General features: G+C 46.1%; 1 protein-coding gene, 1 long non-coding RNA gene and 1 pseudogene across 3 annotated transcripts in view; 1 reads left to right on the forward strand and 2 right to left on the reverse strand.

Moving 5' to 3' along the window:
* Window positions 1-17099, reverse strand: part of LOC141128553 (uncharacterized) — a 156952-nt gene that overhangs the window by 54239 nt on the left and 85614 nt on the right. The window contains exon 2 of one of the 2 annotated variants that reach the window (XR_012241712.1): window positions 9864-9973. This is a non-coding gene — a long non-coding RNA (uncharacterized lncRNA). Of the gene's footprint in view, window positions 1-9856; window positions 9974-17099 lie in introns of both variants that reach the window. The other variant, XR_012241711.1, reaches the window with a different exon arrangement.
* SORT1 (sortilin 1) overlaps window positions 1-17099 on the forward strand; it is a 243094-nt gene that overhangs the window by 28897 nt on the left and 197098 nt on the right. The gene's annotated exons all lie outside the window — the stretch shown is intronic.
* On the reverse strand, window positions 7977-8111 carry LOC141130894 (U2 spliceosomal RNA; annotated as a pseudogene).

Here is a 17099-nt window from a genome sequence, read left to right on the forward strand (position 1 = left end):
GCCTTTTGGCAAAATTTCAGGTGTACTGTCATGTGCCTTTTACAAAGGAATGGTTTCAGTCTGGCCACTCCACAATACAGGCCTGATTGGTGGAGTGCTGCAGAGATGGTTGTTCTCCTCTCTCCACAGAGAAACACACAAGCTCTGTCAGAGTGACCATCGGGTTCTTGGTCACCTCCCTGACTTGCTCAGTTTGGCCAGGTGGCCTGCGCTATTAGGAGTCCTGGCTGTTCCAAACTTCCTCCATTTACAGATTATGGAGGCCACTGTGCTCGTTGAGACCTTCAATGCTGCAGAAATTTTTCTATACCCTTCCCCAGATCGGTGCCTTGATACAATCTGGTCTCTGAGGTCTACAGACAATTCCTTGGACTTCATGGCTTGGTTTGTGCTCTGACATGCACTGTTAACTGTGGGACCTTTATATGGACAGGTGTGTGCCTTTCCAAATTCTGTCCAATTAACTGAATTTACTACAGGTGGATTCCAAATTGTAGAAACATTTCAAGGATGATCAGTGGAAACAGGATGCACCTGAGCTCAATTTTGAGTGTCATGGCAAAGGGTGTGTGTATGTTTGAAATCTTTGCGAATTTATAAAAAAACAAAAAAAAAAAACTTCTTTCATGTTGTCATTATGGGGTATTGTTTGTAGAATTTTGAGGAAAATTTAATGAATTCCGTTTTAGAAAAAGGCTGTAACATAATGTAGCAGAATCTCTAACCTCTTCCAGTCTGAGAACCTTTTAAGCCACAGACAGCTGACCTCCTTCAATAAGTAGTGGGTGCAAAGGTGGTAAGTCATTGGGTGCCAGATACTTCATGGATGCAGAAGTTTTGTGGTGTGTGTTTTTTTTTTTTTTTTTTTTTTTTTTTTAATTTTATTTTAAGTCCTTTTTTTATATTTTGAAGGGAAAGGGGGTTAGGACCAGGACACCCTTAAGTAGTTGCAATTTCAATAGGCAGACTCTGAGACTTCAATAGGACAGCCGTACAGGGAAAACCACCAGCAAGGTGCTGCTTCTGCAGGTGCAGGTTTGCTGTTTCCTATGGCAACAGTATTTTAACAGTTTCTAATGCAAAGTTCAACAGTTCTCTCAGCTTCACTACAATGTCCACTTGTAGCTCTTCAGCCCTTTGAGCTCCTAGTCTGTCACTGGACTCTGATTCGCTGACTCTGAATCCCATGAGCTCCTCAAGGCTTTTGTGGTGGCATCTCCCTCAAACGTCACCCACGCTTCCCTGCTGGGTCCCTAGCTTGGCACTCCAGATAACTTTTTCAAGCTTCACCCCTGCTGACCAGGGCATACGACGCATGTCCACCCAGACGGCTGTCCGAGTGGCACAGAACATCGATCACCTGACTCCACCTGAATATATAGATTCTCCCAGCAGGCTAAGGGATTCAAGAAAACCCCTGCCCATTGCCTGAGATATCCCATACACCCATAACTTGACCTTGAAATGTCCTTCTCACATCTAATGCCAGCAAGTGCCTGGCCACCTAGTGGCAGAAGAGACAAGTACAACAAGGCCAAACTTGGGGAGAAATCAATGGATCTCTAACCACTATCTACAGTAGCTACTCCTGACCAGGAATTTTGATGAGGAGCTCCCTGACTAAACCCCAGGGCGCTACAATAACAAAATGTGTAAAAAGTGAAGCCCTGTGAATACTTTTCGGATGCACTGTACATGGTGGGTCCATATAGTTTTCTTTATCGCTACAAAAGACAAGGGGAACACTTTACATCTGAAGATTTGATCTTCGCAAATTGAAAAGCTTATTCAGAGCAAGAAATTGTTGAATTTTCTTTTTTGGTTATCTTTCTCAAACTTGTATAATGCTGCAAATGTGAACCCTTTGACTTCTTACAAAGATGTGTGGCCTGTACATTTTTGCCACAGCTTCATTCCCTTTTCCCATTCTTGTTCCAGGCCTAGTTTTATGATACATATGTATGTGTATATGTGTATGTATGTGTGTGTATATATATATATATATATATATATATATATATATATATACACACACACACACACACACACACACACACACACACACACACACACACACACACACACACACACACACACACACACACACACACACACACACACACACACACACACACATATATATATATATACATATACACACACACACACATATATATATACATATACACACACACACAAAAAAAAGTAGTTGGCCACCAATTGTGCAAGTTCTCCCACTTAAAAAGATGAGGCCTGTAATTGTCGTCATAGGTATACCTCAACTATGAGACACAAAATGTGGAAACAAATCCAGACAATCGCATTGTCTGTCTGATTTTTGAAAGAATTTACTTGCAAATTATGGTGGAAAATTAAGTATTTGGTCACCTACAATCAAGCAAGATATCTGGCTCACAGACCTGTATATTCTTCTTTAAGAGGCTCCTCTGTCCTCCACTCATATTTCTTTTTTTTTTTTTTTTGATTGAAAATGTATACTTTATTTTGCAAGAAAATATACAAAAAACAAATACTTAAACAGGGTACATTCCAATCTGTACTGCGACGCAGCGCATAAATACACTACATAACAATACATTGCCAAGCATACAAATAAATTACATTCATCCTGCGGTATGATGCCTAATGTGTTGTGCAGAGTAGTAATACCCCGAAACATCACATCATGCATGACGCCGCATTACCCTGAAAGCAGTACTTAAAAAACATTTCACAAAAAGTCCAGTCATCCAGTCAAATAACATTCAAAATGGGCAACGGGTGTGATGGGGGGGTTGGAGAAGGTGGGGCAGGGGAGGGAGTAAAGAGTTCACAGGCCCGAAGCTTTATTTGAACTGCCAAAGGATACACGGGGAGAAGGGGGGGGGGGGGGATGGGGAAATCTTCAGACCTCCCCTTCCTCCTTGAAGTCCATCAGGTGATAGTCTCTGAGCAGACTGTGAACCAGTCTGCGACAGTCCTTGATGGACATCCTCTCCCGCTGGTGGATGAGGCGCTTTCTGGCGCACAATAAAGCGTCCTTGAAGCAACACAGCACCCTCCAGGCACCGTCAATGTCCTCCTGTGAATGAGTTCCACAGAAGAGTCCGTTCAACACACCAAAGTGTGTGATTGCAGTCTGTGGCACAAAGTCTTTGAGTTCAGGTTCCAAGGCCCTCAGCAGGTCCTGTGCAAAGGGGCACTCCCAGAAAACATGCAGAGCAGTTTCCTCCTGGATGATGCAAAAGGGGCAGTGCCTGTATCTGCACAGGTTTGTGGCATGCATGAATGTCCTGAGTGGCAACCCCCCTTGGATTGCCATCCATGCCAGATCTTTGTGCCTGTTGGTGAGTCTCTTTGAAGAAACATTCCTCCAGACCACTTTACAAGTGGCTGAAGGGAGGCCTGGAACAGTCTCAACAATGTCCGATGCTCTGATCAACTTGTGGATAGTTTTTGGCTTCCACAAGTCGGGCTTCACTCCATGTAGCCCCAGCTCCTTAATAAACTTGAAGATGTCCAAGTAGTACCAAGGGGTGTCCCAGTTGTAGGGGATGGAGCTGTCCCATTTGTCCCAGCCAAGGGTCCTCCATAGAGGCAGGAGGAAAAAACGGGACATAGTTACCACCAGAGTCCACAGTTCTGTCCACCAATGTCCTGCGGATGCAGTTACAAGCAAAGCACACCCTCAATAGTGTAGCGATGTCGGGCACGCCCTTACCGCCCTTGAGGGGTTCCTTGAACACAACCGCCCGCTTCACTCTGTCCATTTTGGAGCTCCAGATGAAGTGAAACACCGCCCTGGTGATGGCCTTACAGGTGTTAACCCGAGGGGGCCAGGCCTGGGCGAGGTACTGCAACACAGGGAGGATCTCGCTGCGGAGTACCAGTGTTTTTCCTTCGATGGTGAGTTCTCTGAGGCTCCAAAGTCCAAACTTTTGTCGCATCTTTGACAGTCTCTCTTCCCAGGACTTCAGGGCTGCGCCCTCAGCTCCAAACCAGACCCCAAGAATTTTGATGAAGCCCGTCTTGATGCTGAAAGGAATTGGTGCAGAAGAAGGCAGGAACCACTTTCCGAAGAGCATGACTTCTGACTTCCCGCAGTTGACCTTTGCCCCTGAAGCTTGGCCGAAGTCCTCACAGGTCTGGGCGAGTGTGTCGATGGAGCGCCGATCAGCACAGAACACCGTCACGTCGTCCATGTAGAGTGAGCACTTGACCTCCCGTCTGTCCGGTCCTGGTGCGGTGATCCCTCTGATCTCTGGGTTCCGTCTGATGCTTCGGGCGAAGAGCTCTATACAACAAACAAAAAGCAGAGGTGAGAGAGGGCAGCCTTGTCTGACCCCAGACAAGATTGGAAAGGGGTCAGTTTTCCAGCCATTTACCAGCACCAAACTAGAAATGTCAGTGTACATTACATTTACATACGAACAAAACATTTCCCCAAGACCAAACCTGCGCAGAGCTCTGCACATAAACTCATGGGAGACACGGTCAAAGGCCTTCTCCTGGTCAAGGCTGACCAGGGCCGCGTGCACCCGGCGGCCATGAATGTACTGGACCGTGTCCCGGACAAGCGCAAGGCTGTCCGCAATCCTGCGACCAGGAATGCCGCAAGTCTGATCCGGGTGGATGATCTGTCCGATGACAGACTTCAGCCTGTTGGCCAGGACCTTGGCGAGGATTTTGTAGTCCACGTTCAGAAGAGAGATCGGACGCCAATTTTTAAGATCCAATCTCTCCCCCTTCCGCTTATACAAAATCGTGATCATCCCCTCCCTCAGTGACGGAGGCATTCTGCCCTCCACCACCATATCCTCGTACAGCTCGAGCAGGTCCGGGCCCACGAGATCCCACAGTGCTACATAGAGCTCAACTGGGAGACCATCGCAGCCCGGGGTCCTGCCCCGCCTAAAGGATTTAGCGGCAGAGTGCAGCTCCTCCAGCACCAAGGGGGCGTTGACGGTTGATGAACCTGTAGGATCAATTTGGTTAGAGATACCTGACAGGAACCTGTCGGCCGCCTGTGTGTCCGTTTCTTTCGGGGAGTAGAGGTTGGTGTAGTAGTCGCTGACCACTTGCATCACAGCCTTCTTCCCCTTCTGGAGTGTTCCGGTCTCGTCACGCAGCTCTGACAAGGGTGTGTGTCCTGAGTGAAGTTTCCTGAAAAAGAAAGAATTACACTTCTCCCCTTTCTCAAGATTCTCCACCTTGGCACGGAAGACAATGTGCCTGGATTCTTCCTCAAAGTGTCCTTTGGTGTCCTCCAGGTCCTGCCTAACGTCCCAGCCGCAGTGATGAAGGTCCTGCAGGGACTGCAACTGACGCTGCAGTCTCTTGAGTTCCCTCCTCCTGGCGCACACACGCTGGCATCCCCTTGCCTGAAAGAAGCTACGCAGCTTAACCTTCACAAACTCCCACCAGTCACTTACTCTTCCGAAGAATCTCTTTTCCTCCGTCCAGGTGGCATAGGCCTCCCGGAGTTCCCCCATCAGTTCCTCGTTTTCCAGCAGGGTGCTATTCAGCTTCCAGGAACCCGGTCCGCGGGCAAAGCCCTCGCCCAGGTCACCCCGAAAGTGAATAGCCCTGTGGTCGGAGAAAAAGCAGGGGATCATGGAGAACTCACGATGCTTGACTGTTCTTGAAGTGAGCACGAAGTCAATCCTGGAACGCACAGATCCATTGGGTCGGCACCACGAATAGTTCACGGTCCCTTTCCCTATGGATCCCACGGTGTCCTGCAAGGAGGCCTCGGAGATCATCTCCTTGAGCAGCCTAGAAGTAGCATCAAGTTTTGCGTATATGCTGGAGCTGCGCCCATCCTCCTCGATCGGACAGTTAAAATCACCGCCGATCACTACTGTTCTGGTGGTGACGAGTTGGGTCCGCAGGGTCTGGAAAAGTTCCAGCCGCGCATTCTTGTCTGGGGGGGCGTACACGTTGATGAGCCTAACTGGCTCTTCCACCCACGAGCCGTCTATGACCAAAAGACGGCCACAGACTAGCTCATGGATAGAGTCAACCGTGAAGCGCCCACCCCTGACCAGAATGGCTACTCCTGCAGACTTGCAATCGCCACCCCCGGACCAGTAGTAGGGACCAAGGGTCCACTGGGAGGACAGATGAGTGTACCTCCTCAAGGGAGGAAGGGCGCACTCCTGAAGCATGTAGACATCACTCTGCTGACTTGAAAGAAAGGTCAGGACCGCTTGCCTTCTAGATGTATCCTTGATACTCCTCACATTAATGGAAAAGATTGAGATCTCAGCCATAATGAAAAAGGGTATGAGGGTCTAGTTAACAAGGGTCCGAACTTACCTCCCCGGAGGGGGGGGGTGGCTCTTCCGTTGTGTCTTCTGCCTGTCCTGTGTCCTGGGCCAGGCCCAGCTCCTCAAGGGCAGACTCCATCATCTGCTGGCTGATGTGGACGTTGGGGGGGAGGTCCTGCTCAGGGTCGACCACGATCTCCTCCCCTTCCTCCTCCCCTTCCTCCTCCTCTTCCTCCTCCTCTCCTGCAGACTCTAGGTCCTCCACTACTTGCTCGGGTCCATCGCTGTCGTGTTGGACCCCGTTGGGCCGTTTGGTGGAGGTGGCGGGTTCCTCAGCTGTTGGGCTCTCTGGCTTACATTTCCGGCTTCCTCTTGGGCCACTGGTAGGGGGGGGGAGGGGGGGGGGGAAGTCCTCCAGGGAGGACAGGTTGGGGGGAGAAGGGGTGGGGAGGGGTTCCTCCGGCACAGAGGGGGTGGGTGGAGGTGTGCTGGAGGTAGGGGATGGGGCGGGGGTGGACTTACCTTTGGCCTTTCGAGGTTCTTTACGTTTTTCTGGCAGCTTCCTCCCGGATGGCTTACCCTGGCTTACAGCTCCAGCATAGGTCCGGGTTCTCTGGGGGCAGTGTCTGAAGACATGCTCTGCCAATCCGCAAAGGTTGCAGGCTTTGGACCTCGGACAGTCCTTGGTCTCGTGGCCTGTCACCCTACAGAACTTGCAAGCAAGCTCTGTACAATCCTTGCCTATGTGTCCCGGCTGCCCACACTTGTTACAGTTGTAGGGTATGCCGGGATAGAAAAGGATTCCTGCGGAGGATCCCAGGGAGAAGAAAGGCTGCAGGTGCTGGATGTCCCCCGAAGGGTCTTTCCTCAGTTTGCAGAGCACAGACCACTTACCTATCCAGAAGCCGTTTGCATCGAAGATTTGGATCAGGTCCTTCACCACGGTGCAGAACCTCCTGGAGGTAGGTGGCTATGTCCTTTCCACTGGTATGGGGGTTCCTCATGGCCACTGTCACCGTCCCGCTTTTCGTCCCGTGTTATGGGGCAGTTCGCAGTGAACTTCCGGAAAGGGGATTCAGGGCCACTGGTCTTCACCATCTCCCAGTATCTTCTGCAGACCTGAAACGACACAAAAGTTATAAAGAATATACCTCTTGTGAAGGCCTGCACAGAAAGCGTCTCTGCTTTGCTGAACCCCTGTTCCAGGATCATCTTCTTTCCGAAGATCTCCGGGGTCATGTCGGGGACTCTTCCGTCCACCTCCTTCAGCTGCAGCACGACCGTCTGCTTCATCCATGGCTTCAAAGCTGGGAGCCCGTCTGCAGGCTGGTCTGGCTTGGCTGGTCCTGGTCGGCTGGTGCCGGCCGGGGTAGGGGCGGGGGTTGAGGCAGCGGCATTCCCGGGCTCGGAGGAAGTGGCTGGAACGGGGTTCTTCTTCTCTTTTCCGGTCTTCTTTTCGCTCTTCCCCATCGTCAAGGAGTTGGATGTCGCTTCAGGTGTTCTTAGGCGGCTTCCTTCTGGTTCCTCGACGTCTTCGCTCTTTTCGTAGCCTTTACAAAGGCTCTAGCATCTACTGCCCGGAGGTAGTAATGCGGAGTGGGGGAGAAGGGAAGACCGCAATCTCGTTCCCTGTGGGGGCTAAGCCTCTAACCCAATAGCAGCAAGTAGGTGAAGCTGAATTTAATCAACGATCCTACCAGGCCGAGCAGAGGGTACCCCACAAGGACCAATTAGCTTGGATAGATGCAAGTGGTTCTCAACGTCCTAGCTGTGAAGCAGAGACACCCCTAAGGGCTAAAGTCGATACTACACTTGATCTTAGCCAAAAGGCCGAGAAGCGATCTGTCCTCCACTCATTACCTGTATTAATGGAACCTGTTAGAACTTGTTATCAGTATAAAAGACACCTGTCCACAACCTCAAACAGTCACACTCCAAACTCCGCTATGGTGAAGACCAAAGAGCTGTCGAAGGACACCAGAAACAAAATTGTAGACCTGCACCAGGCTGGGAGGACTGAATCTGCAATAAGCAAGCAGCTTGGTGTGAAGGAATCAACTGTGGGAGCAATAATTAGAAAATGGAAGACATCTAAACCACTGATAATCTCCCTCGATCTGGGGCTCCACTCAAGATCTCACCCGTGGGGTCAAAATGATCACAAGAACGGTGAGCAAAAATCCCAGAACCACACAGGGGGACCTAGTGAATGACCTGCAGAGAGCTGGGACCAACGTAACAAAGGCTACCATCAGTAACACACTACGCTGCCAGGAACTCCGATCCTGCAGTGCCAGACGTGTCCCCTTGCTTCAGCCAGTACATGTCTGGACCTGTTTGAGGTTTGCTAGAGAGCATTTGGATGATCCAGAAGAGGATTGGGAGAATGTCATATGGTCAGATGAAACCAAAGTAGAACTATTTGATAGAAACACAACTCGTGTTTGGAGGAGAGAGAATGCTGAGTTGCAACCAAAGAACACCATACCTACTGTGAAGCATGGGGGTGGCAACATCATGCTTTGGGGCTGTTTCTCTGCAAAGGGAACAGGACGACTGATCCGTGTACATGAAAGAATGAATGGGGCCATGTATTGTGAGATTTTGAGTGCAAACCTCCTCCCATCAGCAAGGGCATTGAAGATGAACCGTGGCTGGGTCTTTCAGCATGACAATGATCCCAAACACACCGCCTGGGCAATGAAGGAGTGGCTTTGTAAGAAGCATTTCAAGGTCCTGGAGTGGCCTAGCCAGTCTCCAGATCTCAACCCCATAGAAAACCTTTGGAGGGAGTTGAAAGTCCGTGTTGCACAGCGACAGCCCCAAAACATCACTGCTGTAGAGGAGATCTGCATGGAGGAATGGGCCAACATACCAGCAACAGTGTGTGACAACCTTGTGAAGACTTACAGAAAATGTTTGACCTCTGTCATTGCCAACAAAGGATATATAACAAAGTATTGAGATGAACTTTTGATATTGACCAAATACTTATTTTCCACCACAATTTGCAAATTCTTTCAAAACAATGTGATTGTCTGGATTTGTTTCCACATTTTGTCTCTGATAGTTGAGGTATACCTATCATGACAATTACAGGCCTCTCATCTTTTTAAGGGGGAGAACTTGCACAATTGGTGTATGTGTGTGTGTGTGTGTGTGTGTGTGTGTGTGTATGTGTGTGTGTGTATATGTGTGTGTGTATATGTATATATATATATATATATATATATATATATAATATAATTTTATTATAAATTTTACCCAAACTCAATCGCTATATCCTGCATCCAGGGGAGCTAGAGACCGGTGCTCTGGCTGGGGCATTCAACTCCCAAAATGGCATAAAAGTACAGTATAATCTAATGGGTTTTCGGCGGCTATGCTGCCTTCCTCCATAGTATGCTATGAGGAAAGCTGCATAGCAGAAATGCATTGGCATCTATTTTATTGTGCATTTATACATGTAGCCAATAAAGGATTTTCATGCAAGATCACTCCGAGTTGCAGTCTTTTATCAAATTAGTACTGGTTTTAAAACCCATTGAGCGCCTTTCAGTGCTGCAGACATTTGCTAGCAAGGTTACCTTGTACCTGATGCATGCCCAAAGTGGCGTGGGCAGCCTTTCTTGCTTCTCTGGTCCAAATTAACTTGATAGTAGTGACCGGTGCCACATGGGGCAATGAAGGGCCAAAAATTCTGACTGGAAGACAAAGGCAATTGCCAGGATCAGCCACAGGTGATCAGCAAAGTACAAACAGAAGGTGGTAACAGTGTCTACTCACTGTGAGCCCACTCAACAATGTACATGGTTAACAAATACCACAATCTTTGTAATTCAAAAAATATGCTTTAATTACTGTGGCAAGCAAGTCTAAAACCTTTGCACTCATTTTTGAGAAAATGAAACTCTTCTAAATGCTTTTCTGCATGCAGCATACCTTTTTTGAACTTCATTTAACATAGTCAGCGATTACTTGGCAACCAGCTACTGTTGTACAATACAAATAGTGCAGTGATCAGAGGTAAGAAATGCATGGCATAGTGTGTCAATGCAGGGATCAGGAGTTCATAACATACAGACCGCAAGGGTACATATCGCACAGTGTCTCTCTCTGTAGAGAGAATACAACAAAAACTGACACCCCCCCCCCCTTTTTCCAGTACAGCTCCCCCCCCCCCCCCCCCCCCCCCACTAATGCAGCTTTTCCCCTAGTGCAGATCCCCCACTAGTAGAGAGCTCCCCCTTTTACTAAAACAGATCTCCCCCCTCCCTTCGCAATACAGATCTACCCCTCAATAACACACTCACTAGACCAGGCAGTCCAGAGTTAGGTGGACCCAAGTAGAGCCTCCCTTGCTTTGTACTGCCTGTCTTAGATCTGACAGATGAAAGGATTGATTCCTGCTTCAGATGCTCAGCTTCTGTCAGCACTAGGACCCATATCCCCCCTATTCTATCTACGCCCCTGGTACTATACACCCACAACAGGTGGGGGGGTCAGTAAGGAAACCTCAAAGATTCAGAAGGGTAATCAAAGCAGGCCAGGAACATATGTTGGGTCTCTAACAACACATCCACAGGTTAGGGTCAGGCAAAGAAAAAGCTGAAGAATATTTGGCAAAGCATCTGAGAAATTCTGAGAATTGAATGGCTTATTTGGAGCCAATCTGGTGGCCAAGTGTATTCTTGCATACAGGTCATGCAGTGTGCATGGGAGAGCATGATCGCAGAGACAGATGACTGGCCACAACTCCAAAAGAAGAGCCAAGCACGGATGCTGGTAACCAGGCCAACTGACCAACTCCCATTTCTCCTAGAAATGTACCCTAACTTGTGTTGCACCATATCATGCTACAGTCAGTCTGATTGCCGGTGTTCTATCAGATGGCACCTACCCATCACAAAGCCGCTACCCGGGCTACTGCACATGTGTGATGCGCAGCCAGAGTAACGTTGCCTCGCGACCATCTTGGTACACCCGCACTCGTCCGCAGTAAGATGGGGTTAGAAGTCGGCAAGCGGACATCCTTTATACACCCACCAGACTCTTGCTTTTCATTTTTAACAGTAAACTCGGTTTATGGAGTGAAATGCAGTATTTTAGAATTCCGTAACACTGTTTTGTTGTTGCATTTTTAAAGCAGCAGCAAGCTTTCTGATCTCACAGGTTTGCTGATGTGACCAAACACCGCTGCTTTTAAAATTAAACCTCAAAACAGTGTTACGGACTTCTAAATACTGCATTTCACTATATAAGCTGAGTTTACTGTTAAAAATAACTATGAAAAGCAAGACTCCGGTGGGTGTATAAAGGATGTCCGCTTAACGACTTCTAACTCCAGGCTTACTGCGGACGAGTGTGGGTGTACCAAGATGACCGCGAGGCAACGTCACTTCGGCTGCGCATGCGCAGTAGCCCAGTTAGTGGCTTTGTGATGGGTAGCGGCTATCTGAACACCTGCTTTTTAGAATCCTAGGATTTTTATTGTGTTGTTTTTTTAACCTAGTGAGCTTTTGGACACTTATCTTTTCTATGGGTCCCCAGTAAGCCTTTAGATACTCTAATGATGCTGCATATACCGTATAGTCCCATAAAGAGCTAATCAAACCTCTTGCTGGCAGCATTAAAATGTTTACATTTTTTTTTATTTAACCATTCATTTTTTAAGAAGAAATGGAAAGAAAAAAAAAAACCCTACAGTGCAAAAACATACATAAACACCTGTAGATGGTGTCACCATGCAATCGTATGACTATACCAGTGTTTCTCAACTCCAGTCCTCAAGGCTCCCCAACAGGTCATGTTTTCAGACTTCCCATTATTTTGCACAGGTGATTTGATCCGTTTCACTGCTTTAGTAATTACCACAGCCATTTTTATCTGATGGAAATCCTGAAAACATGACCTGTTGGGGCGCCTTGAGGACTGGATTTAAGAAACGCTGATCTATACCAGCACACCTTTTGTCTAGTGATAACGTTCTTTATTCACATAAAGCAACAGCCATCACAAACATTTTTTGGACCATGCAAGATCCCTTTCTCAAGTCAGAGTGGCGCACTAATATGCGGCATGGGGGTCATTTCACTAAGAGTTAAGGCTGAAATAAATGCAGTAAAATAACGCATGCGGAAACAATTGTGCAAATGTTAAATTCACTAAGAATTGTGCGGTAAATAACTGCTGCGGTTAAGTTTCAATAATGCAGTAATTACCGCATATTTTTATATGTTTAATTTATAGCATTAAATTGGTTTCTAAGGAGATGGAAAGCGGGCTACCGCGTCCTTCACTGCCTCATGTACGGCGGGCGGAATCCCCTCTTGTTCTTGGCCGACTTCCTATGACGTTGCTCAGTCTTACCGCGATCACACACCCACGGGGATGCGCGGCAATCGCGGGTGTGCTGTGTCCCTGGGACACGGCGCAACCCCAATCACGGTAAAAAGCTGATGACTAGCTCTTTTTACCCATGTGATCGGCTGTGTTTAATCCACAATCACATGTAAACACGGAACTGCCAGCAATTGTCTCTCCTCGCCTCACACTGACCATGTGAGAGGAGAACCGATCAGTGGCATCTCCTCACAGGGGAGACCTGTACAGATATTCAGGGCACTGATTATCAGTGTTGCCCCAACAGTGCCCATCAGTTATGCAGGTCAGTGCCGCCTATCGGTGCCCATCAGTGCCTCCTCATCAGTGAAGGAGGAAAAATTACTTGGTTTCTGTCAGAAAATTTTGTCAATAAGAAACTTTATGTAAAAAATTAATTAAAAAAACCTACAGTGATTAACCACTTAAGGACCAGCCTCGTTTTGGATTTTAGGTGTTTACATGTTTAAAACAGGTTTTTCTGCTAGAAAATTACTTAGAACCCCCAAACATTATATATGGTTTTTCTTCTAACACCCTAGAGAATACAATGGCGGTCATTGCAATACTTTTTTTTGCACCGTATTTGCGCAGCGGTCTTATAAGCGCACTTTTTTTGGAAAAAATTCACTTTTTTGAATAAAAAAATAAAACAGTAAAGTTATCCCTATTTTTTTTTTTATATTGTGAAATATAATGTTACGCCAAGTAAATTGATACCCAACATGTCATGCTTGAAAATTGCGCCCGCTCGTGGAATGGCGTCAAACTTTTACCCTCAAATCTCCATAGGTGACGTTTAAAAAATTCTACAGGTTGCATATTTTGCGCTACAGAGGAGGTCTAGGGCTAGAATTATTGCTCTCGCTCTACCGGTCGCTGTGATCTCACATGTGTGGTTTGACCACCGTTTTCATATGCGGGCGCTACTCGCGTATGCGTTCGCTTCTGCGCGCGAGCTCGTCGGGACAGAGGGGTTTTAAAATTTTTTTTTTTTTAATTATTTATTTTAAAATATTTTATTTATTTTCACACTGTTTAAAAAAAAAAAAAAAAAATTGTGTCACTTTTATTCCTATTACAAGGAATGTAAACATCCCTTGTAATAGGAATAAAAGTGACACAATTTTTTTTTTTAAACAGTGTAAAAATAAATAAAATATTTTAAAATAAATAATAAAAAAAAAAAAATTTTTAAAACCCATCTGTCCCGACGAGCTCGCGCGCAGAAGCGAACGCATACGCGAGTAGCGCCCGCATATGAAAACGGTGGTCAAACCACACATGTGAGATCACAGCGACCGGTAGAGCGAGAGCAATAATTCTAGCCCTAGACCTCCTCTGTAGCGCAAAATATGCAACCTGTAGAATTTTTTAAACGTCGCCTATGGAGATTTTTTTTTTTTTTATTATTTATTTTTAAATTTTATTTATTTTTACACTGTTTAAAAAAAAAAAAAAAAAAAATTGTGTCACTTTTATTCCTATTACAAGGAATGTAAACATCCCTTGTAATAGAAAAAAAGCATGGCAGGACCTCTTAAATATGAGATCTGGGGTCAAAAAGTCCTCAGATCTCATATTTACACTAAAATACAATAAAAAAAAAAAAAAAAAAAAAAAAAGTCATTTAGAAAAATGAGATTTGAAAAAATATGCCTTTTAAGAGGCGTGGACGGAAGTGACGTTTTGACGTCGCTTCCGCACAGCAGTATCATGGAGACGAGTGAGCGCCATCTTGGCCTCACTTGTCTCCAGACACACCAGGCAGAAGGACGCGATCGCCTCCGCCGCTACCGACGGCTCCGGTAAGCGGCGGAGGGCACCGGATCGCGGCGGGAGGGGGGGGGGCCCTCTCCCGCCACCGATATAAAAGTGATCTCGCAGCGAATCCGCCGCAGGGACCACTTTTATCTGAAAGCCGGCCGCCGCACGAAAACGGGGATACCAGGGTTATGGCAGCTAGCTGCTGCCATAACAACGATATCCCCGTTCAAACTTAGGACGTATATAGTCGTGCGGCGGTCGGGAAGTGGTTAACCTTCTTGCGCCTACGCTATAGCCGAATGACGGCTACAGTGCGGACACTTATTGCCGGGAAGCCATCCATAGATGTCGTCCTGTGCACGAGCTGCCTGCGCGCCCCCCATTCTGTGATCACCAAATCGATGAGACTTGGCTGATCACAGATCGGAGTAAGGGGCTGATCCTGGTCCTTTACAACGTGATCAGCTGTCAGCCAATGACAGCTGATCATGTGATGTAAACAAAAGATCGGTAATCGGCTTTTTTTTCTGCTTGGGTTGACAGCGTGAGCAGAAAAAAAAAGCCGATCACCGGCTTGCGTCAGAGGGACAGAAGTTCAGAAGAGGGTGAGACATTGCCCAAGTATCTGTTCCCACCAGTACCGCCTGCCTATGCATAGCAATATCACCAACCAGTGCCCACCTGTTCTGCCTTATCAGTGCAGCCTCATCAGTGCACATCAATGAAGGAAAAAAGGAAAAAAATTACCTGTTTGCAAAATTTTATAACAAACTTTAAAGGGGGGGTGTGTGTGTGTGTGTGTGTGTGTGTGTGTGTGTGTGTTTTTATTAATTTTTTTGGAACCCAGCAGTGATAAAATACCACCAAAAGAAAGCTCTATTTGCGGGAAAAAATGATAGAAAATTCATTTGGGAACAGCATTGCATTACCGCACAATTGTCATTCAAAGTGTGACAGCACTGAAAGCTAAAAAAGTGGCTTGGGCAGGAAGGGGGTGAAAGTGCCCTGTAGGCAAGTGGTTAACAGATGACTCATCGGCTTTCAGCATGCAGCCTGCAAGGTCAGGAAAGCGTGTGCCCCCAGACCAGACCATACCAGACCGTGTGGTTTGGGGCGGGGGCCTCTGCACCACTACCCTGGGCGGTGGTTGTGGGGTTTGCGGGTGATAGACTTGTAATTGGTATCTGAAAACTTTGCCATGATGTTCCCCTTAACCACTTGCAGACCGGAAGACTTGCCTGCTCAATGACCAGGCCAATTTTTGCAATACGACACTGCGTTGCTTTAACTGACAATTGTGCGACATTGTACCCAAACAAAATTTACTTTTTTTTTTTTTCCCCGCCAAAATAGATTTTTCTTTTGGTGGTATATGATCACCTCTGCGGTTATTTTTTGCACTATAAACAAAGTGACAATTTTGAAAAAAAACTATTTTTTGCTGTAATATCCCCAAAAATGTTTTTAAAAGTCAAATTTTATATATATATGTTTTATATAGCGCCAACAGTTTGCGCAGCGCTTTATAGCACAAAATGAGTGTGTGTATGAGAGATGGATATAAAATAAATAAAAAAAAAAAAAAAAAAAAAAAATTTATATTTATATATATATATATATATATATATATATATATATATATATATATATATATATATATATATATATATATATATATATATATATATATATATATATATATATATATATATATATATATATATATATATATATATATATATATATATACACTCTGGTTTTGTACTTCCTTTTTTTTAAAAACATTTTTTTTTACTAGTAATGGCGTGATCAGCGATTTTTAGCTTGAATACTTTGACACATTTTTGGGGTCACTGACATTTATACAGCGATCAGTGCTGTAAAAATGCACTGATTACCGTATAAATGTCACTGGCAGGGGTTAACACTAGGGGGGGCGATCAAGGGGTTAAATGTGTTTCTAACGGGGGGGGGAGATGGAACTGACTAGAGTAGAAATGTTGTTCCTAGCTAGTAGGAACAGACGATCTGTCACTCCTCTCCCCACAGAACAGGTATTTGTGTTTACACACAAACGCATCCCTGTTCCGGCTTTCGTGCCCGCTGGTCATTGCGACTTCCGACCATGCGCATTGGTTCCCCCGTCGTGCCACCTTAACTGCTTAGCTAAGCATCATCCCAGTATCAAAAAACCTTCAACTCGAGATGGGCTTTACTGTAGAAGTGATCAGAGTGCCTATACACCCACCGGCTTTACAAAGCACTCTTGTGCAATTGTCAAGTCCAAAATCCGCTTGTGCTCTGAGAGGGAAGGAAGGTACAGCGGTACCCACCTCCCCTCTGATGTAAGAAATGGAAGCCACAAGGATTTCATTACTCCCGGTTCTGGTTTAATCGGGTGCTTTTAAGACAGAGGACCTGTTGGACCGCAGATCTCTTAGAATGGACTGTGAAAGGTCCTTTATTATCTTGAGGGATGTTGTTCATACCTTGTGATGGCAATAAAGGTGATCAAAAATTACATAAAAATAAAGGGACAGTGACAAGTTTTTTTTTAGATAAAAAAATAAAAACGGAAAAGAACCCTTGCCCCCATTCTCACGTGCAAATGCCATCACAAACTTAAACCTGCATGCATTTGATCGCACCACACATGTGAGAACATCAGAGTGAGAGCAATAA

Source organism: Aquarana catesbeiana, linkage group LG02 (assembly GCF_042186555.1).
Source record: "Aquarana catesbeiana isolate 2022-GZ linkage group LG02, ASM4218655v1, whole genome shotgun sequence".
In the NCBI taxonomy this organism is placed as follows: Eukaryota; Metazoa; Chordata; class Amphibia; order Anura; family Ranidae; genus Aquarana; species Aquarana catesbeiana.